General features: G+C 45.2%; 1 protein-coding gene across 12 annotated transcripts in view; it reads left to right on the top strand.

Moving 5' to 3' along the window:
• Positions 1–20,677, top strand: part of LOC114012898 (uncharacterized) — a 204,032-nt gene that overhangs the window by 73,848 nt on the left and 109,507 nt on the right. For 10 of the 12 annotated variants that reach the window (XR_003555638.2, XR_003555639.2, XR_003555636.2 and 7 more), the window contains exons 3-4: positions 934–1,018; positions 3,172–3,222. The gene's annotated coding sequence lies outside the window, so the exon portion shown is untranslated. Of the gene's footprint in view, positions 1–933; positions 1,019–2,128; positions 2,258–3,171; positions 3,223–20,677 lie in introns of all 12 variants that reach the window. The other 2 variants (XM_027790624.2, XM_027790626.2) reach the window with 2 other exon arrangements.

Here is a 20,677-nt window from a genome sequence, read left to right on the forward strand (position 1 = left end):
CTGTGTGATTTTTGCAGTTTTGTGTTAAAGCCACTGCACATGTAACTCATTTAATGGAAGTTCTACCACTTTTTTTCCCCTTTTACTGTATCATATTTGAAACTCAATAAACGTCAAATAATTCTGTATATCATGGAAGATTCAAATCCCTGCAACTGAACCCATATTCTCTAAAGTGCTGTTTATGAGCAATGTTATTTTAATCTAGTGGTAGAAGTAAAAACAAACATTTTGGCAGTGTTTATGTTTGCACCCCTGGGACAAGTGATGGAGGAGTTATTTGCCCCAGTCTTTCATCAGTTTTAGGTAAATGGCCCTAGTCTACCTTGAACGTCCATATTTTCTAATTGGCTCCTTTAAAAGTGAAGTCTCCCGTAATTCACGGAAGAGATTTACAATGGAGGGAGAGCGGGGAGCAACCAGCACGTACCAGTTGTTCCTCTGATGAATCTGATTCAGCAGTGAGAATGGCAGTGTGGAGTCATGAGCTACAGCTTGTTTGCAGATCAAAATGCAAAACATGGGTGATTTCCCAGCTGCATTTGATTCACTGCCCTGCAAATCTGTATCCACACTAACAGTGGAGATGCACAAGCAATACTAATACTTGATTTAGCACAACCAAATCCATTTTCTCTTGTGCATGGTAGATTCTTTAGGCAGAGTCAGTTTATGTTACTCATACAAGGAGTTGCGGTAGGATTCAGAGGTTGATGACTCTGGGTTTTGTGCTTCCTGCAGTTGAAGGGGGGTGTTTGCAGCAGCAGCTACAGGAGGTCACTTACAGTGAGTTGTGAGATGAGGCAAAGGTGGAGATGAATCTTGTTGTAGGACTGCATCCAAAATTGCACAGGACATGGCAGGCAGTACTGAGTAGAGGAAAAGCATGAGAAGAAAAGAGTGATGGTAAAAAATGGCTTGTGCTTTTTTAAGGTGTTGGATCCTGCTTGGCTTCACTCGGAGTCTTCCACAAAGCTCTGTAGACCTCAGGCTGGATCAAAGTCCCGTGTCCATGCGCGTAAGTAAATCTGAAGGAGGGTGTAATGACAGAGTGTTAACAACAATGGGCAAGTTACTGATGGCGGTTTGGAGAGTGATGTTAGGTATGTAGGATTTGAGGTTGCGATGATATGCTAGGATTTAATTAGACCTTGCCCTGTGAGTTTGACCCTTGTAAAATTGGTTCAGTCAAACAAAAGCATTTTAAACCGTTGTGCCCTGAAAGCATACAGGTATTGATGCCAGAGCATCAAACGGGGTCACGTGGCTGGAAGGGAACCTGGCAAGGTTCCTGTGGATCCACTGCTGAGGTCGTTTAGAGAAAAATTAAACCCAAGTGTACTGCAATTGTATCTTGCCTTTATTTGCAGTGAGTCAGGGGTTTTACTGTGATATCAAATTAACCAGCTGGCTAACTGTCAGGGAAGGTACAACACCTTGTGAAAGGCATTGTAATATCAAAGAGAACTTGAACATCACCTTTTTGTTTAGATGATGTCCTTATGTCACACTTCTGAGTAGTTTGTTATTATTATATTAATCCATTTGACGAGAAAGATCTAAAAGAAAAAATCATTTTCTGATTTATGGCTAGACTAGATTATGTTCACCTCCTAGTAGGAAACTTTATAATGATTTAACAGCAAAGGCCCTGAACATTAATCAAAATAATGTATTTGTGCTTATCAATATTGATTAAAAGTCTGGCATTGTCTTGTTTATTATTATCCAGTGAGGAGGGGGGCTGCCTTTGTCTTTTTTTAACTTATGGTTTACTCCAAACTAGTGTATGTGCATGCTGTGATTCTGGGAGTTGGACACTGCTTCCTTACATGTGTGCTTGTGTATTTTCCTGTATTTGAAATGTGAAGACAACATTCTGTTTGTGAAGCGCACAGTTCAGTGACATACCTTTTCATTTGGACTCCAAATGTGCTAACATTAATTTCCTAATAGTAATTCAGTTTTAAAAAAATAATTGTGTGTTTTTACTTCATCAGATACAGTTAAATTCTGTAATAAATAAATAAATGTATACTTGGCCATAAAAAAAGTAAGCAAGGTGTAAAATCTGACACAACTACGATGTGGTTGACTTTAATTTCTTCCATGGTGGTAAAATGAGGAGTAACTCAACAGTATCATGAGGTCATGGCTGACTTCTTCTGGAGTAACTACACTATCCCTTGGTTACTGCAACCAGTGTCTTTGTCTTCTCCCTGCTGAAAAGTACCAAAACAATCTGGGAGACAAAAAGGTAAAAACTTAATTTTTTTCTCTTTTAATCTCCATGTTACCTAAATACCGTAGGGTCTGGAGTGGCCAACATCTGGAGCTCTAATTCCAGTTGTGATTCCATGCTCTGCTCTCCCAGCTTTGACGTCACCTCTAGTCTTGATGTCAAACAGTGACCACCATGGTTCCTGTTGGCACCAGCTATCAATTCCGATGCTTCAAATACTCTTCTGGTTTTCCTCATTTTAAACTTTGTCTATTGAGATGAGTCACGGGAGCCTGGAAAAGCCTAATAACTTAGAGATGAGGTTTTGTTAAGGGTCACATTTCTGAAGTGCAAGTCAGTCTTGCAGCTTTTTCACCTGTGACAGCATACACCGATAGCCCTCTTGGAGGCAACCTCTTTAGCACATCTTTCTTCACAATATTGTGCATTTTCAGCAAGATAGGACACCCTTTCTTTAAGATTCAGAATTCATGCACTGATTACTTCTCTGCTATGGCTTAACTTCTCTGGCATGGCTTAACTTTGAAACCAAGTGAAAGAAAATCCAATAAAGATAAATGAGATGTCTTTAAAGGATCCAAAAGGAAATACGGTGTAGTCAGCAAAGATTTTGAAAATACAATGTGTTGAGGAACTTGAGAGTAATGGTTTCTTTATGAGGTTAGATCTGTTCACAAAGGCTTGGAGTCATTGGAGATAATGAATTGCTTTAGGAGCAGCACTTTTTCAGACTATCATGGCTGTGATATTCTCTACATGCTCCTGCCTAGCCACAGAAGTATTCTGAACTGGATGCATAAAATAGTAGTTTGGAATTTATGTCAAGCAGTGAACAGTAAGCAGCAACCGATTTGGCTTCCTGTAGAATTCCTTATGGAAAATGCATTTAATATGCTTTCTCAACAATTGAATTTGTTAACCTCTTTTAGGTCTCCTGCTGCCAGTGATGACCAGAAGTTTCTACAGTTTGTGAGAGGCAGGTAAGTTGGTTGAACTGTTTTTCAAAATACTTCACCAGTGGTGGATCAGCACTTGTACGTTACCCAGGAATGGTCATCTTCAGGCATATTCCCTGTATTTTAAAGAAATTAATTCCTTCCAGACTTTGAGTTGTCAGTGTTGGCTTCTGTTTGACTGCGCAGGGTCCCTGACAGTAAGAGTGTGATACAGGTGAGGAACCAGAGAGCTGTTTTTTTTTTTTCTTCCTTACTGCGTAGTTGAAGCTCAAATATCTGATGAATCACAAGTGCAGAAAACAATGTGCACAAACAGAGATTTGAACGACTATATGTAGTTGAGTGCTGGTGTACCGGTAAGATAAGGCAAACAAGTTTTATGTACTGAGATCATTGATATTCCCATTTGTTGCATTATTCCTGTCACCTTGCTGGGGTGGGGAGGATGTTGAGCTGCACAGTGGGGTCTGCTGGGGCCCGATGCTGAGCTGCCGATGGTGTGGGACTGTTAGAGCAGCCAGCCCACCTGCGTGCCCTGCGCTGGTGCCACCCTGCTGGGTTAACGGCACTCAGCTCATTAGCAGCTTCATTGCCCTCAGAGCAGCTCATGTGGGAAAGGATGGTGCTTTCTATTGTTTGCTTGGGAATTGGAGCTGGGATTTTGAGGGAGCTGAAACAGTCTTAAGTGTGGCTGGTCTGTAAACTGTCAGAGGAGTTCAGTTGGTGTTAAAGGCGAGTCAGCCTGGGCGATCCGTTCCCCGAAGCTGGGCCGTTGAAAGCAGAGCATCCCTGGTATGGTCAGCATAAATGGCTGAACACTGTCCATCCTTTCTAAGCACAAAACATCTGTATTCACATCTGAACAAGTTTGGAGGAAGGGGCTGTTTTACAGTTGTGGCAGGGCAATGGGGACGTGTGAATTTGTGCAGAATTTTTTAAAATATACATGTACAGTATTGCTGAGTATGCAATCAATTCTGTGTTCGGTTCTGCTGAAGTAATGTGGGTGCTGTAGTTTTTGGTGCGAAGTGTCAGACTTTCAGCTTGAGATGGGTGAGACCTTGAGGATCTGTTTCATCCCAGCTTCACTGAATACCGAGCTCTTTGAAGCTATGTATGCAAGGTCAGAATATTTTGTTGGGCATTCCATGACTGTTAAGGAAAAGTACTCTGAACTTGTGTAAGGCGTATTCAAAGAGGAAATACTTCAGATTTCAAGGTCAGCTGCTCTTGATGCAGACTGTGTGACATTTCAGGAATGAGTCATAATACTTAGGATTTTGCTGTGTTTACTCTTATGTGGCATGTGGCTCGAACAGCTTGCTCCCTGCATGCTATTTTATAAAACTCTGCCTAAACTTTGTATAAATATCCCAAATTCTAGGACTTCTTCGTTTCCTTATAAGCCTGTGCTACAGTATCTGTTTAATAATATTTGTGCTTGAGCTGTCATTTCTGATGACACGTTACCCTTAGTTTATATTGCTACCTTCCCAGTGGTCAACAGTACTAATGTCTGTGTGAATCTTAATGCATTTCCTTTTTCTTCTAATGTATAATTGTCTGAAAATTGATCAAAACAACCATCCTACTTTGGTTGTGTATTTTATTTCTGCTGAAAGGTTCAAGTGTAATGAAAATAAAATGTTCAATGAGCATTACACAGATCTTCCAGAAGGAACAGGCACATTCAACTTGTTTTGAAAGATGAATGAATACTGTTAATTTTGATATATTCTATATATATCTTCTCACTTGACAATTTTTATTTAAAGATTTTGTGCTAGGTTATTGTTGCACTTATGTTGTAGCGTCATTTCACACCAATGCATGGATCAGTAACTTAATTATAAATAGGTGGGTTTACACCAATTGTAATAGAAAGAATGTCTGCTTAGTCTCAGATACAGCGATGGTCTGGTGGCACGGTGTGTGTTCCACTTCCATTTGCCACACTGGGGCAGATTTTCCTGGGGTATTGAACTGGTGAGAGTTTTGCTTTAGGTCACATTGCAGAAGCCATGCAGCTTGGTGCAACATGGTTTGAAAGTCATGGCGGCCAGTACCAGTGCCAGCCGTGACGTTTTCAGATGTTATGCCTCTGCCGCAGAAGTTGTAATGAACACTTGCCTAAATTTGAGCAAAGATATAGATGAAAATCAGAGGGAAGTTATAAACAAAGCTGTATACTGAACTGGGCATTTATACTGATGAAAATTTCATTACTTGTATCTATCTAACCAATATCAAGAGTAACTGTATTTAATACTTATTTTTGGTCAGTGACGAGACTGTTTGTAACTTCTTAGCCACTCATGCCTGTTGAAATTCACCTTTGAATTTGAACCAGTGAAGGGCTGTCTGTGTTAATTAACACTGAAAAAGGGGGCCAAATAGGAGCTGAAGAGACTTGAGGTGGTTGTGCTGATGACATCCACAGACCTCAGCGGCACTGGCCGAGTAGATCTGCATCCAGGAAAAACATTCACTGCCTCACTGGGACTGCTTCAGGAGTAATGCGCAATTCTGTGCAAGTAAGGAGTCGTAACTTAGGGTTTACAGTCATAAAGCAGGGCCTCGGGCTCCTTGCTGAGACTCTTCTCCATTGAAACCTGATGAAAAGCAACAGTATAAATCCAGCCTTCCCTGTGGTCACATGCTAGAGGCAGCACACAAGGTGCTGAGTGATGTGTAGCGCTAGGATTGCCTTCGATCCTTGTGCTCTACCTCCATTTATCTTTGGTTCCCTGTCTAATTGTCAGCTTATTAAATCAAAAATGAGTTGGGAGTGCCACGCTGGGAGGAGGCAAATGCCTGATGTCCCTTCGTACCTGAAAGAAGGCGGTGCGGAGCTGGCGTCAGGCACGTTCCCGGGAGATGACCGTCTGCAGATAGATGCACAGCATCAGGAAGGTTCACCAAAGCTGTTGGGAACTGTTTGCTTGATAGGATTATGAGGGGGGAGGATTTAGAGATGCTGTGCACAGCTATTCAGAGGTGTCTGCCTAGCCTAGAAGAGTAAAAAGGGGTGCTGGTATAAAACATTACAGGGTATTAATTTTATGCTTTATTCTTAAGCAGAAAAAGTGATAGGCATTGTTCAGCCTGAGCCCTTCGATGCATACTATTGTTAACATTAATTTTAAATCCTTTCAAAGCAGTCTTCAAAATGTCTATTAAAATATTTAATTGCAAGGTGCTTTTTCTTCTTTTCTTGCTTCATCACTCTCAAGTATATTGTTCTTTATCTCAGACTTTGACTTTGACAGCCCATGCAGGGAAGGGAGATGATCAAAGGATGCAGGAGAGTAACAGCAGCAAATCATTCAGAGCCCTGAGTCTGGGAGGTTAACTTTTGTTTGTTAGAGGATTTGTAGGGCTTGGAAAAGAAACTGGCTGCTTGTAATTCAGAATTACTACCTGAAAGCTTCAAGTTATCTTTATTGATTGTCGTTGTTATTCTCAGCATACCAGCGGAGGGGGAAGGAGCAGAAATATTTACTGGCATCCAACCTGAAGGAGATTCCTCCAGGCTATGAAGGGTGTTTAGGTACTTGCCTGCCATTGACTTTTAATGGAAAATAAATACTGTGCTACTCTTTGGGACTTTCAGAAGTTCTCTCTTACATTTATCCTAGTTTTCTCCTTTCCACACTCGTTGGATTGACTCTTAAGAGCTGTGGATGCCCTTGCCTGGAGGGTTTAATCATAGGGCTTCTTAAACCAAAGAGCCCCAGGTGGGTGGCAGAGGGGGACTAGAGCAGCTCAGGAGCCCGTGCAGGGGGTGCATGCCACGGCCCGCGTAAGCCACCCGGTGACGCCTGGTGCATTGCTTACAGCTGGTGCTGAGGCCAGCAGATCTGTGCAGCAGATCTGCCTTCTGCTACACAGAGACGATCCTAGGACCAAAAAACCCCACCCTGCCATCATTCGTGGGGTATGAATATCTCTGAATCTGAATACCACCTTCTGTCCATGCCGCCTGAGGCCACACTGAGGGCTGGCACATGTGGGGAGTGACACTGTGACTGCTCCTTCCCTGTGGCTGCCCGAAGGGTTTCTCACCACAGAGAGGAGAGGAGGAGAGGAAAGGCTCTGTGCGCGGTGTCCTTCTGATTGCTGGGGAAGAATTGGTGGAGAATTGAAGGTAGATGGGAAATTTTGGGGGGGACTGACTATGAAATGACAGAGGTTGCTGCTGCAGGGAAGGAAGAAGCCTGGGCAGGAATTTAAATTAGATAAGCTCTGGAGAAGGTGGCCTCAGCAGACACAAGTTGCTGGGAGGTGGGATCCCTTGGGATGGTGGTCTGAGGGATGGGAAAGGGCAGGTTCTGAGAGAGAGAACCAATAAACACACAGCAGCTGAGCATCCTCCTGCACAGGGGTGGTAGGAACACAATTAAAACCATTAGAGCAGAATGAGGAGCTCCTTTAGGAATTCAAAATCTAAAGAAGTGGTACAAGAGCAGAGACACTTGAAAAGAAATGAAGGTGAAGGCATAGCACAGGCATATAATGGTAAAATGAAAAGCCTAAGGCAAAAGATGTGTTTCATTTAGCAAGTGAGATAAAAAGCAGGAGGAAGTAGTGTTATAAATACATTGGAAATAAGGAGATAGAAGAGGAAATACAGACCTAGTGCTTGACAGAGAAGTAGCTGCTTACAAAAGTATCTAAAAGGCCTGATAACACGGTTAATTTTGACCAGAGTGTAGCATAAGGGGCCAGAACAGAAAAGAAATGGGCAAGAGTTTACTTGGATCTGCTGGATAGGTCAGGACACAGTATATGAGGAAATTCTCCTTAGAATTAGAAAGAATTAATCAAAACTATTTTTGAACAAGGAGCAATTATTTTTAACAGCTTGTGGGGCTCAGAGGAGGTCTCCTAACTATCAAAATGCAAATACAAATCCTAACTATAAAAGGAAAAAATACAGTCTAGTGTATTATTGACTAAAAAGCCTAACGAGTTTTTGGAAAGGCTCTGAAATTAATTAGTGAAAAGAATCAATCCATAACACTTGGAAGAGGTGACCAAAATCGAAACAAAACAATTGTCATGGATTTGTGGAAAGCCTATCAGATTAGTCTAATAAACTGACCTGGTGGGTGGCAGGGGAACAAATAGTTATGATGTACTTTGACTCTGGTATTTCCAGGCAAGCTGGAGAGACATGTCTAAGTGTAAGATGCACATATAGCTGTTTGAGAGACTTGTTTTAGGTAGTAGCTACCGTTATTTGCCTGCAAATCTGGGAGAGCTTTTCAAGGGAGAGTCCCCAAGGGACCTGTCCTGCTCTTGAGTCTGTTTTAATTGGTGATTTGTGTGGTGGAAAACTGATAACATTTGCAGATAACATGGAACAGAGGGGGATCACAGGAGCCCTGGGGGACAGAACTGAAATAAAAAAATATTTGAAAAACTGAGGACATGCTTCTGAAAACCCCAGGGTGAAATGCAGTGAAGTAAAGTATGAAGCAGTGTAGAGACGGGGGGAGTGAGTGGGGAATTCAGGAAAGGACTTGGGGGCGTTGGAGTGGCCAGCAAATTAAGCATGAGTATGAAGTGCAGAGCTCTTGTCAGGGAGGGAAAGTGTTGGTATCTGCAGCGCGTTTAAACAACAGGGTCATGGGAGAAGAGAACCCGGGAAGTCATCCTGCCCGGCCCCCCCCCCAGCCCCCCCCCCCCCCCCCCCCCCCCCCCCCCGGTGACTCCAGCCTGGCTCCGGGGAGGGGGGAGGCAGCTGAGATGGGCAGACGTTGTCTTCTCTTTAGTCATTTGGTCGGTTTAACTTACTAGAAATCTGGGCAAGGTGAGATTTATTTACCATCCTTGAAAAGTTTGCAACAAAGTTTCATTGTATAAACTAAATCAGCCTTGGGAAGATCTGCCGCTGTGTACCATGTGCAGCATCAAAACACCGGTAAGTGCCCGCAATGAAAAGCAACGGACCGCAAGCAAAAACAAGGGATCAAAATAAGGCTAGTTAGTGAAATCTCTTAATTTTTAACCTGCTATAAATAATAATTCATTACAACTTTAACCTGTCTGTGACTGCAGTTTTGCTCAATTTCAAAGCAGAGCCAGTCTTCATCACCAGTAACACAATGTACAATGACTGGCAACAAAAATTAGCATCTTGGCAAGGCGATATGAATTCATCCAGAAAATAAAAGGGGTGTCATTTGCACCATCTGCTGCACATGAATCAAAAGAGAAGAGAACAGCTGAAACCTGGAGATGTCAATATTGAAGTGCTACTGGGAGGCAAAACAGTGGCCAAGTAAACAGAGGGGCTGCCCGGCCAGTGGGCTGGGATGGCAAGGAGATGTGATCAGGCACCACCAGAAATGTTTTCCAAACATTTTCCTTCACTTGCCTTTCTTCCTTTCCATATTTTAGAACCATTAACTTGCAGGCGTGTTGTAGAAGGCAGAGTTGTAAGCGTGATCTATCCTGCAGCGCGGACTCCTCGAGGCCTGAAGGGACAAGTGCTGCCATGTGGCAGGTTTGTGCCCTCCAGAGCTGGGAGTAAAGGCAGTGTCAGGGGTTTAATTTCTGCCCTCTGGGGCAAGATGAAACTGTTGCAGAGGAAAAACAATCAGACCAGCGTGGCTATTGGGATTCAGTTTTCTGGGTTGCACGTATGTGTGTTTGTATATAAAGGCAATACAAAATAGGTGCCTGCATGCAGCTGAAGGGGGGTGGGGGTACGTGTGCACTGCAGGGCAGCCCCACGTGTGTGTGCAGAACAGGAGTGTTGCTGTACGTACAGCCAGTGGAGCATGTCCCTGCTGTGCGGGGAGCCTCGGCCATCATGTTGCTGAGCTGTATTTCCTTAATGACTGCAAAAAATGTGATGGCAGATGTGGGCTGAGAAGTGGTACCATGTGTTCCCGGGCTGGGAAGGGGGCAGAGCGTGACATGCTGCCTGCAGCCAGTCTGCCTGATCACCTTAATAAACTGATCAAGCACACATTTCCATCTTGGCTCCCAAAAGCGTTCCCTAGCCAAATCTGTTAGAAATCTCTGTGCTTCCAGCCCAAACGTACTCAGGGCCAATTTATATTTACCCGTTCTTAGCCAATATTGTCACAGGATTCTTCCACTGTCCCAGGGCTCATCCCTGGTATGTTTGCAAAGAACAAACATTTCCCCCTGGAGCCATCTTTTCTCTGGCTAAACAAGCCATGTTACGCTTCGGTGTTGTCTTTAAGGCACTGGGCTAGAGTCTCTCAATCTTATTTACATGAAATAAAACTATACTGCACAGTTGGCTCTTTTAATGTCAACTGGACATTCACAGGGAGAAGTAACTAATCAATAGGTCTGCTCCAAAGCCCCCAGAGTCAATAGAAATTTTATTTTTACATCATTGCATGCTGAACTGAACCCGGCCAGGGGGGTGATGGAAGGAGCTGGGTTTGAGAATTTATAAATGCACACTGAATTCACGCTTGTGAAATTGAGCTTGGAGGAAAACAGATGAAGCTCTGGCATTTTAAAAGGCAGTGCCACTTTCTAATAGTAACTGGCTACCTGGGCGTTGGGCAGAATCTGGAAAAAGGCATTCTTTAAAAATCACATCAGAAGGGGTGAATACCCAGCTACAGATCCTCGTGGTCCCCAGAGCAGCTCTTCTCACAAAAAAAATAAAATAAAATAGTTTTTAGGTGTAGCTGACACCTAAAAGTTCTTGCTGGATCTTTTGGCAAGGCGAGTGGTGGTGAGAGGCAGTGGGCGGGTGACCTCTCCTCTTCCTCTGCAAGCATGTGGAGCCATAGAAAACTTGTTGGAAACTGGGGAGATGTTTCTCCAGCTCTGAGACAGAAAGCTCAGCTGCAGAGGGGAGACTTCCAAAGTGAGAAACCCCCTGCGCCGGCCGGCAGCAGCTGGGGTGTCGGGAGCAGCCCTTGCCTCCCGTCCCACAGGGACTGGCTCCCGTGCCGCAGCCGACTCGTCCTTCCGAGCCTGTTTGACCCTCTGAGGAGCTTGTCTGTCCTCCACCAACCGTGACATCTGGCAAATCATGAAATCTATGAAAAATGGAACTTCAGTCAGAAGACTGATGGAAACAACTTTTAAAAAATGTTACACCCTTGGTGCTGACATTTGCAGCAAGGAACTGCTTGCCTGGATGCTTTGAAGTGGCGCTTTTCTTCCTAAATACTGCCTTATATTTTTATAATGAGAGCATGGTGACAGTTAACTGACCCGAAAACAAAGGAGAAAAAGAAGTGATCTCATGTGGAATGAAATGTTTTATTTGATTGAAACACTGAAGCCACAAGATTTCATTTTGTGTCTAGAGCCAAGTGCGGCTCCAGGTGTTGAACCCAGCAGGATGAGCCCTTCTCAGCCCGCGCCTGCCCAGATGCTGACACCCAGTCCACAGGTGCACGGGGACCTTGTCTTCCTCCGCTCTGGTAACATTCTCGCTACATCTTGAACTGCACCACAATAAATTAATAGCAGCACTGGGGTTTACTCAAAGAATGCATGTGTTGTCTTAGCGGGTGCTACCTGGCCCCTTGAGGCCGCCCTTGTGTGGTGCATCGCGCTGTGCTCCTGCTGGCCAAGCATCCCTGAGTCTGATGGACGGGACATTGCAGGTGGGGAGGGACGGGTGGACTTTATACCTCTGGAATAAAATATGAATTACTTAAACACCCTTGTATTTAATTTACAAGTAATTACCTCTTGCACAGACAAAATCGCCTCTGATTGAAAGCCAGCAAGATAAATGGTAACTGGAAGTTGGTGTAGTTTTTTTACCAGTTCACTGAACCATTTTAAACAGGTATTGATGTCTACATTATCATAAATTGTTATATACAGTGAAGGAGCCAGGTTGTGGGGTTGGGTGATTAACGGTGAAAGCTGGGACTGCTGCAGACTGAAACTTCATATCCCGTGGAATATTTATTTGTAGTCAGTGCTGTTGGTTTTGGTACTGTTCATAGCTTCTTCCGAAGGAAGCCTGTAGCATGAAGAGTTGCACACCCCGAGGGCTGGCTCTATTTGGTGCTGAGGCTGGGAGCGGGGCCGGAGGCGCTGGGGTTAGCTGCCTTCTCCCACACGAGTGTTCCTGAGAGCACTTTAGGACAGCATGCAGGATTAAAAACATGGTAGATTAGGAAGCTGGGATTCATCTCCCTCAGTTTTTGAATGTAGAACTTCAGTGTTTTGTCTTCGGTAAGGACTTTGCTCTCCCTGTGATCGCAGTAGCAGACGGGTGATGTTTGCAGTGCCCATCCCCAGCGGCGCATGGAGCACAGAGGGGTGCCCCGTCCCTGTGCCCACCCTGCTGGCAGTGATACCCTCTGGGGCTTAACTGAGGTGAAGTGCAAGGGTCACCGGGTGCTCCCCAGCACAGGTTATGAGCTGTGTCATGTGTGAGCAGCCAGGGCTGTAATAGAGTAAGGGATTCTGCAGGCAGGTGGCAAGGCGATGATGGCGAACTGTAAAACAGCATCATAAAAGCAACCTCATAAAAAACTGAAGATGCTTGAGAAACTGCTGGTGTGTTGTGGTTTCCTGCAGGAGAACCAGCCCTGCTCCACTTGGTTCGGGCATTGCTGCGGTGCGGGGCCGTGCTCTGCATGCCTGGCTCAGTGCCGGCGGGCATCCCACCATCCCACCGCTCTCCTGCACATGCGGGCAGGTTTGCTGGCGTCACAATGCCTTTGTTTTGTGTTTTAGAACAGAATCACCAGTGAAATGTAAAATACAGCAAGGACTATACATTTGAAAACTTAGAGCTGCAGCTGATATAAGCAATCAGGTACTGTGGTTTCAGTCACTTTTTATTCTAGAGGAACAGACCTGGCTTTAAATCTTTTTGTGTAAGTTAGAGAAGCTGGGGGGCACAGGGAGGGAAGGTTACTTGTTTTCCAGACCTCTCAGTGAGAGCATTTCCTATTGTACGGAAGAAGGAGGTCCTGACACCAGCTAACTGGGAATTACAGCCTAGGTTTTGCTGCTGTTTTTTTCTGCTGATATTCCCACGGCTGGTGCGTATCTGTTGTGTTCATTCTGGAAGTATTCTGAAGTGGATCTGGAATCCTACTTTATTAAGAAATGTCAGTTTTTGCACACATACGACATTTCTGGTGTACGCCCCTTTCCTAGCAATCAGGGCATTTACTGTAGAAATCAAAGGTACGGTTACTGAAAGCAGGTAAGAGCTGAGTACGGTATGAACGGTGGGCGAAAGAAGCAGGAGTGCTCATGTTTGCAATGGTTTTTCTGTTCTTATGCAGAGCAGCGAAATGTCAGTGCTCCCGTGGGACTTCAGGCATCGTGGAGCTAAGCCGTGTCTGTAACAGGGAGTTGGTCTGGCTCGCTGGATCCAGGGCATGGGGAATAATCCTGTCTCCCAAACTTTGCAGCGCTGCTGGTTCTCGTGGCTGGTGCTGTCCTCAGGGATGTCAGACCCTCAGCCTCCCGTGCTGCTCATTTCCTTGGGTCTTCTAGCTGTTTGTATGCCTTTAGTCCTTAATTGTCTTACAGTAATAAAGTAATGGGTTCATGCAGTTGCTAATAGGGGCACCATTATATTTGCCCTTTTTAGCAATTGACACATTGCAGAGTCCTCAACTGTGCCAATTTTTCACAGGGAGAACGTTCCATTGTCCAGGTTCTGGAATCTGCAATGAATACATTTAAATTCATTACTTGTGCACAATCCCCATCAGCCCATCGACTTGATTATTGCTCTTATTGTGACACTAATGTTTCTTGTCCCGTTTGAGTTTACTCAGTTTTGGACTCGTTACAGGATTAGCATGGATGTTTCCTTGCCTTTGATTGAAAGCAGCAACTTGTATGAAAATTGCTTTCAAAATTCTGGTTTTGTGAATGTTATCTTGCAGCACTTTAAAAAAGATACCACTGGAGGCTTATAGAGATTACACATTAGAAAAAGAGTCAATGGTTTGATTTTTAAAACAGGAAACAGTTAATCTGCAGTTTTACTTGCCTGTCAGGTTAGCCTGAGTACTTCACCCAGTTGCAATGTGCTGGCAGTCACACCGTAATATTAAATATTGATGTTATTACAGAAGACTTGGTTTGATGTTACTACAGAGTATTTGACTTTTTCTTTTATTATTCATTGTGCCTCCATGTTTAGTAGTTTCTCCAGTGGTTACAGCTTTGTTATGTGGGCAGGTGGGATGTGACTTGCAGGGGCTGGCTTTGCTGGTCTGAGAGAAGGCGATGAAGAACGTGGAAGTTACTCCAAAGGGAGGGCTTTCTAGGATGTTGGTGCTGAGGAGATGAGGATGGCGGGATGTCTCAGGGCCATTTCTCCAGCTCTATTTTCCACATCCTTCACAGTTTGGATCAAGCAGCCTGCGGCAGCCGAGGGCACCGGCAGTCCAGCGGTGACTGCCTGGCAGGACCACGGTGCTGGGCATGGCCATGGCATCACCACAGCCCGGGGCCCCAGGGCACGGCATGGGGTCCTCCCCTGGGTGCTCCCAGCATGGCTCCTCCACCACCCCTGGCCGGGCACTGTCTTCTGCCATCGGAGCTTTTAGCAGCGTGCTCCCTTCTTAGTTCGAGTTGGCTACTCTAAATGCCAAGAAGAGGAAGCAGCTTCTGCTAAATTATTTTCATTATTAGAATTCTGAATACATTAATATCTGCAAAACAATGTATCTTAGGTAATGAATTGGACATTGAGAAATTAGGACTATGCAGAGTTACAAATTTTAACTGTCATAAGCACAGCCCCCCAAATACTTTCGATCAGTTCATGCTGTGATTTATGCAGAAGACATTTAATGCTGATGAAAATGTCATCATAATAGGTTATATTGCTGCTTATCATCCTGTCTTCTCATGTGAAGAGCACATCCTATTATAATGTAGATGGTGTGAACACTTGAGTGGACACAGAGAGTACCCCTCGAAAGGCCGTGTCTTATCCCAAAGAGGAGGCTGTATGCAGAAAACCCACCGACGCTTGGCACCTGAAGATCCAGGTGAAGCAAGTTGTGGTCAGTGCAGGGTTGTACGGATTTAACAAGGCTTTGAGAACCTGGTCGCTGCCCGAGGTGCAGGACTTCTGCAGACACCACAGAGGTGCGGGGGGTGGGAGGCAGAGGACCCTCATCCTCCTTGGCACTAGTTTGTCTCGGTGCCCAGGTTCTGCCTGCCTGAGGGCAGTTCTCACAGCTTCGAGGTGCCTGGGGTGGACCTCAGCTCCTGCAGTAACTTCCTCTGTAGTTATAAAGTGCCGTATGGTGATGGTGAGGCTGGAGAGCTTTCTGACCAGCCTCGAATCTGCCCTTTTGCAAATTAAGTTACAAAATTCCTCTGAATTTCCGAATCAAGACTGTAATTCTCTTTGGCCAGAAATTTAAAGGGAATTGATAAAAGGATAGAAAGAAATCCAAACCGACAATGTTCCTTTCAAGCAGTTCCCATGGTACATACCCCTGCCTGGTAAAAGCGAATGCCTGTTTCTAGTCTGGTTTTGTTTAGTTTCTGGTCCCCTGTGCCTTGTTATGCTTTTTACTTTACATTTAAAAGCTACCTATCCTCAGAAACGCCTCTTCTGTGTAGATTTTGGACTCAGCCATCTCTTGGAAAAAGCGAGTAGACTGAGATTCTCGAGTCATCGGTCTCAAATGATTTTTTGTGACTAATTTCCTGAGTCTTTTTCTGTGTTATTCCTTCAGGCTGCACAGGAGAAGAGCCCCCTGCCCCCCTTCTGCCACCCAGGCTCTGCAGCTGGCGAGGTGCTGCGTGGGTTTGCGGTGGGTGCCATGCCAGCGGACACGCTGCCCTCGGCTGCAGTGGGCTGTGCCGGGCGGGCCGAGCATCACCCACCAGCACCCAGCCGGATGCAGGCACACGCTGCTGTCTGGCCTTCCAACGTGGGGCACATGGGGTCTGGGGGGTGCAGCATCCCCTGTACCACGCTCCCGACCCACCAGGCCGTATGCTGGGTGCACATGGCGAGCTGTGGAGGCAACAGAAGTTGTTCCAAGCACATCTCTCCTTTTAGCTAATTGGGTATCCAGAGAGGCTGTTCCAAGTTTAACAGATAATGTAATGTAGCAGACAGGAAAACACAGACACGGGCAAAAGCATTTTTGCCTTTTTAGAAAACCTTTGAAATGGCAGAAGTCCAATGAGATAAAGGATGGCCAGCATTAATTTTACATTTTACAGTTTGGAGAAAAAAGGAGTAGGAAAGCAGAGAGCCAACTCACGAGGCTACAACAGCATTATTTTCCTCCTCCATCTGTTTTTTTTTAAAGGAGGAACTCACTGTCTCCGTGTAATTGTGCAGCCCTTCCTGCTTATGTGCTGAGACTTTCAATGCCCTCGGAACGAATGCTGTCGCTCCTGCAGCATGGGCTCGGGAGCTGGTCTGCTGCTTCCCTCTCTCCCTGAGGGTCTTCGGTATATTGTTTATCCACACTTCGTGACTTGGTCAGCTCTGCGCCAGTCCTCTTGGTAGAGGGTTCACTGAACTGTCCTCGTTGTGTGCCGGCTGGTGGGGAGCCCCCGAGACCCTCTGCCAGGGTCTGTGTCTCAGTGCAGCACAATGCAGTGGTAGAAAACACGCAGCGTCCAGCGCGCCTCGTCCCCTTGCAGTTTAGTGCACTCTGTTGCAGCGCCAGGAAAACAATAATAATGATTAATTATATATATTAAAAAAATCCTGTCATTTAAATAATTCATAGACTGCTTTCTCATAACTAGCTCAAACCTGTGGCAGGACTGGGTCTGCCAGACTCACAGCAGTTATGGGCTTTGGGGCTCGGAGCAACCAGGTCCAGTGGAAGGTGTCCCTGACCATGGCAGGGGGGTGGAACTAGATGATCTTTAAGGTCCCTTCTGACCCAAACAGTTCTGTGATTTTATGATTCTGTGATTTTATGTTACATACACCAGTGTCTGGAGGAGTCTCTGTCTTACGTGGGGCAGGCTACTCTAACTCCTGTGCACATATTACCAAGTGGTGCCTATATTTCTACTTAGAACTAGTAGAGAAGGATGTTTGTAGCAACACCTTTTAGGATGACAGCTCAACAGCTTTACAGTTGGTCAAAATATTTTCAGTGCTTGTAATTAAAAAAAACAACAAACAACAGTTCTTTCAAAAGACTTGCACGCTTCCCAGCCAGCAGCTGTGAATACTCTCACCAGGTTCAAAGGAACATGTCTGAGTGCCTGGCTGAGTGAAATCTTCATCTAAAAGTACACAAGATGCCAAAGGAGAGGTCTGCAGAGATGTGAATAATTACACTCATAATTAGTTCAAAGTGTTTCCACGTGCTTTCTGGCAAGGTCATTTCCAGTGTAATCTGTGGAGGTCTCATCTCCTCTCTGACCACACAACACAAAGCCTTTAGTTGGTCTGTGAGCTGCTGGGGAAACCAGCCGTGCTCTGGGCTGCGCGTAGTGTAGGTGCAGCTAAAGGTGCTCCTGGGCTTACAGCAGTGTCCATGTTTGCAACAGCAAGTTTTGTCCGATCTCTGTTGTGTTCACCACACTGTTTTCCTGCTAATTTTTCCCCAGTTTCTTTGTTTCTTCCTTTCAGGTTTGGATTTATTTTCCTTTCAGTTGTAGATTGCTGAAACTTTCTCTGGCTGAATTTTAGCAACCTTGGAAATTTGGCTGAACCTTTGTTTTACTTTGGCTTCCCTTTCTGGATCCTGTTTGTAAGGTCATTTCTTCCCAGCACTGCAAAAATCGCTTTCCTTAATAGATTTAGTTGGCCACATTTATTTTTTGTTCCACCACCTTTTACTCAGGCTGGACTAACATGAAGTGTTGTAACAGTGTCTCTGCACACGTGGATTTGACATTCAGAGTGACAAAACCCATTAGGAAATTATATCCCCTCTGAAACTGATACACGCGCAGTTCTACCAGTCATTCTGTGTCATGGAAGAGTGTGTTCTCTTGCAGCAGACACAGAGCAGATGGTCAAATCTATAAAATAGGCAACGTCCAGCCAAGTCTAGATCCCAGATAACCTTGATGAATTGTCTCATCCATCTCTGGCTGAGCAGAGGTCAAAGGAACCCTTTCTTAGGGAGCAGCTTCCTTCTCAGTTAGCCTGCACTGGTGTGGCATCAAAGCAGAACTCCAAAGGAGAGGTGGGGGTGGGGGAGAAGAGCAAAGGGTGAATGAGCTGGAAAAGGCAGGAAATTCTGGTGCAGGTACAGCCTGAAGTTTGCCTGGAAGACCTGAATTCCTAACCTGCCCCCGCCCCCCTGCCTTTACTGTCCTCCTGCTCCTCTACTCCCCCCCCCCCAAAAAAAAAAAAAACAAACCAACAAAAACCACCAAAAAACAAAACAAATCAAAAAGAGGTAATTTTGCACAGTGGAGCTTTTTATGAGAATTTTTTTTTTTTTTATGATTCTCCTGAGCCAGAAAACAACGTAAGCCCAACTTTATTGTGATAAATTGCATTGCTATCCCCAGCCACTAATCAAATGGGATATATAATTAGGGATTTGTAGAGTTAACTGTTAGAGGTGAAGCTGAATCCTCTGAAATGACTGGCAGAGTTTGTCACTAGCCATCTCTCCAGCTGCTGAGGTGGCACAGGTGGGATGCACACGTGAATGTTGCTCCTAGAAGCATGACTGACTGCAGCGATGTAGCAAGCGGTGCACTAGGCTGGGCCTTCAGGAGTACAGCAAGGATGCTTCTCTTATTCTCCATCCTAAGCTGCCCTATGTTCTTACCGTCTGTAATGTGCTTTGATTTTATTGGCACAAACTTAATGAATGGTGCATGATTTGTGTAGAAGAGAAGAGTAATACCTGTCCCTTTCTCTTTTCTCTGATTCAGCATTACAATGCTTTAGTGACAGATCATTAACCCAATTCTGCAGATGCTGCAGGAGCAGAGAACCAAAACACGTCACCTAGCCCTGTGCCCCACTGTTGAACAACAAGCAACAAATAGGTGTAGATGGGATGGGGGAAGAAATCCACGGGCTCTGGACGGTGCAGGCCAGTGTCGGAAACCCTAGCGTCAGCAATGATCTCACGATGGAGGTGTTTTTATATGTACTGTACAAATGCAAATAGTTGACATTGGTTTCTTTGCCTGTTTTTCAGTGGTTTGCATGAAATCATTGGTATTTACACAGTAGGAGAGACAGGGAGAGAAGTTTCATGGTTATATGTGGACAAAGGAAAAACCACCAAGATACCTGAATGCAGAGGTGGAAAGCAGGGCATTAAAACAAAGGTTGCATCAGTTTCCCAAGGTTTGAGTTGACATTTTCAGCCACTCAGAATCATACGGCAAGCTCAGCAGGCCCCCATTGTGGGCTGCATATGACACGAGTCACATTTTGTGACATGCCCAAGCCATATTCCTTCAGGCTTTGTGCCTGCCAGTCCATTTGGCTTGTCAGAATTGACAATAAAAAATTCAGGCTGGTGTGAGCAAAGTTAAAATGTTTGTGTTGTCCAAACTGACACATCCTGACTCTTCACCAAACTGATGTTCAGAAGAATAGCAAGTCTTTCAGGTATCTGGAAACAGTGATGCTGTAGGGCCCAGACTGTACAGCTTGCTGCTATCTTGAGGGTGATACTGATAAGTAATATTTTTTTAAAAAGGGTTAAAAAAGTGTTTTTCATTGGGACGATCTATGAGCATTTGTACCGGCAGAGCTTTTTCCAGGCAGTTTTCGAGAACCATATGTTCTCAGCATTTCTGCTCTTGACATCACCCGGGGCTGATGCTTCATTTCCAGCTTCCCTGGCAGGCTGTGCGAAGTTACCACGTCAACAAATGTGCAGGCATGTTAAATGTTACTTTTCAAGCCATCTCTCAGAGCACTCTGTGATTGTTACTGATAATCTCATATTATCTTGTGATGGAGTGTCGCAGAGGATGTGCAAGAAGTACTGGACAGCAAAATCACTAATTCAGCTTTTTAAAATAAGTCAGGCCAAGAGTCCCAGGCTTGGAGCAGGGACTGATGTAATTGCAGTTAGCGCTTTATCTGGCCTATTGATTCAACCAAAATTCTGGCATCGGTGTTTGGACACTCTTTAATTTGCAAACAGATGCCCCCACCAGCTGCTTTCCCTGTGCAGATGTCTCCGCCTCGGAACAGTGACGGCAAGGTCGTATGAGCCGTGGGAGCGTGGGGCTGCTCAGGCTGACTGGGGGCACCGCCGGCTGCAGGGTGCTCAGAGCACACCTGGGGGTACGTTTGTATTGATTCTCCCCCTGCAAGGGCTTATTCCCACCGACGGAGCCCAGCGCAGCCCGCCGTGCGCTCACAGGCATGCAAGGGACGGGTGCTCAGTGGTGAGCGGCAGCGGATCCTGCAGCTCGCACAGCCCCGCCGCTGGGTGCCCAGCCCAGACACTGCTCTCGCTTTCTCGGCCCACGAAATAATTTCTGTTGCCCGGGGAGAACAGCAGTAAACCCAGAAAGTCTGTTTGGCGACGGCTCTCCATGACGGGATCGATGC

The sequence above is a fragment of the Falco peregrinus genome, chromosome 5 (assembly GCF_023634155.1).
Source record: "Falco peregrinus isolate bFalPer1 chromosome 5, bFalPer1.pri, whole genome shotgun sequence".
NCBI lineage: Eukaryota > Metazoa > Chordata > Aves > Falconiformes > Falconidae > Falco > Falco peregrinus.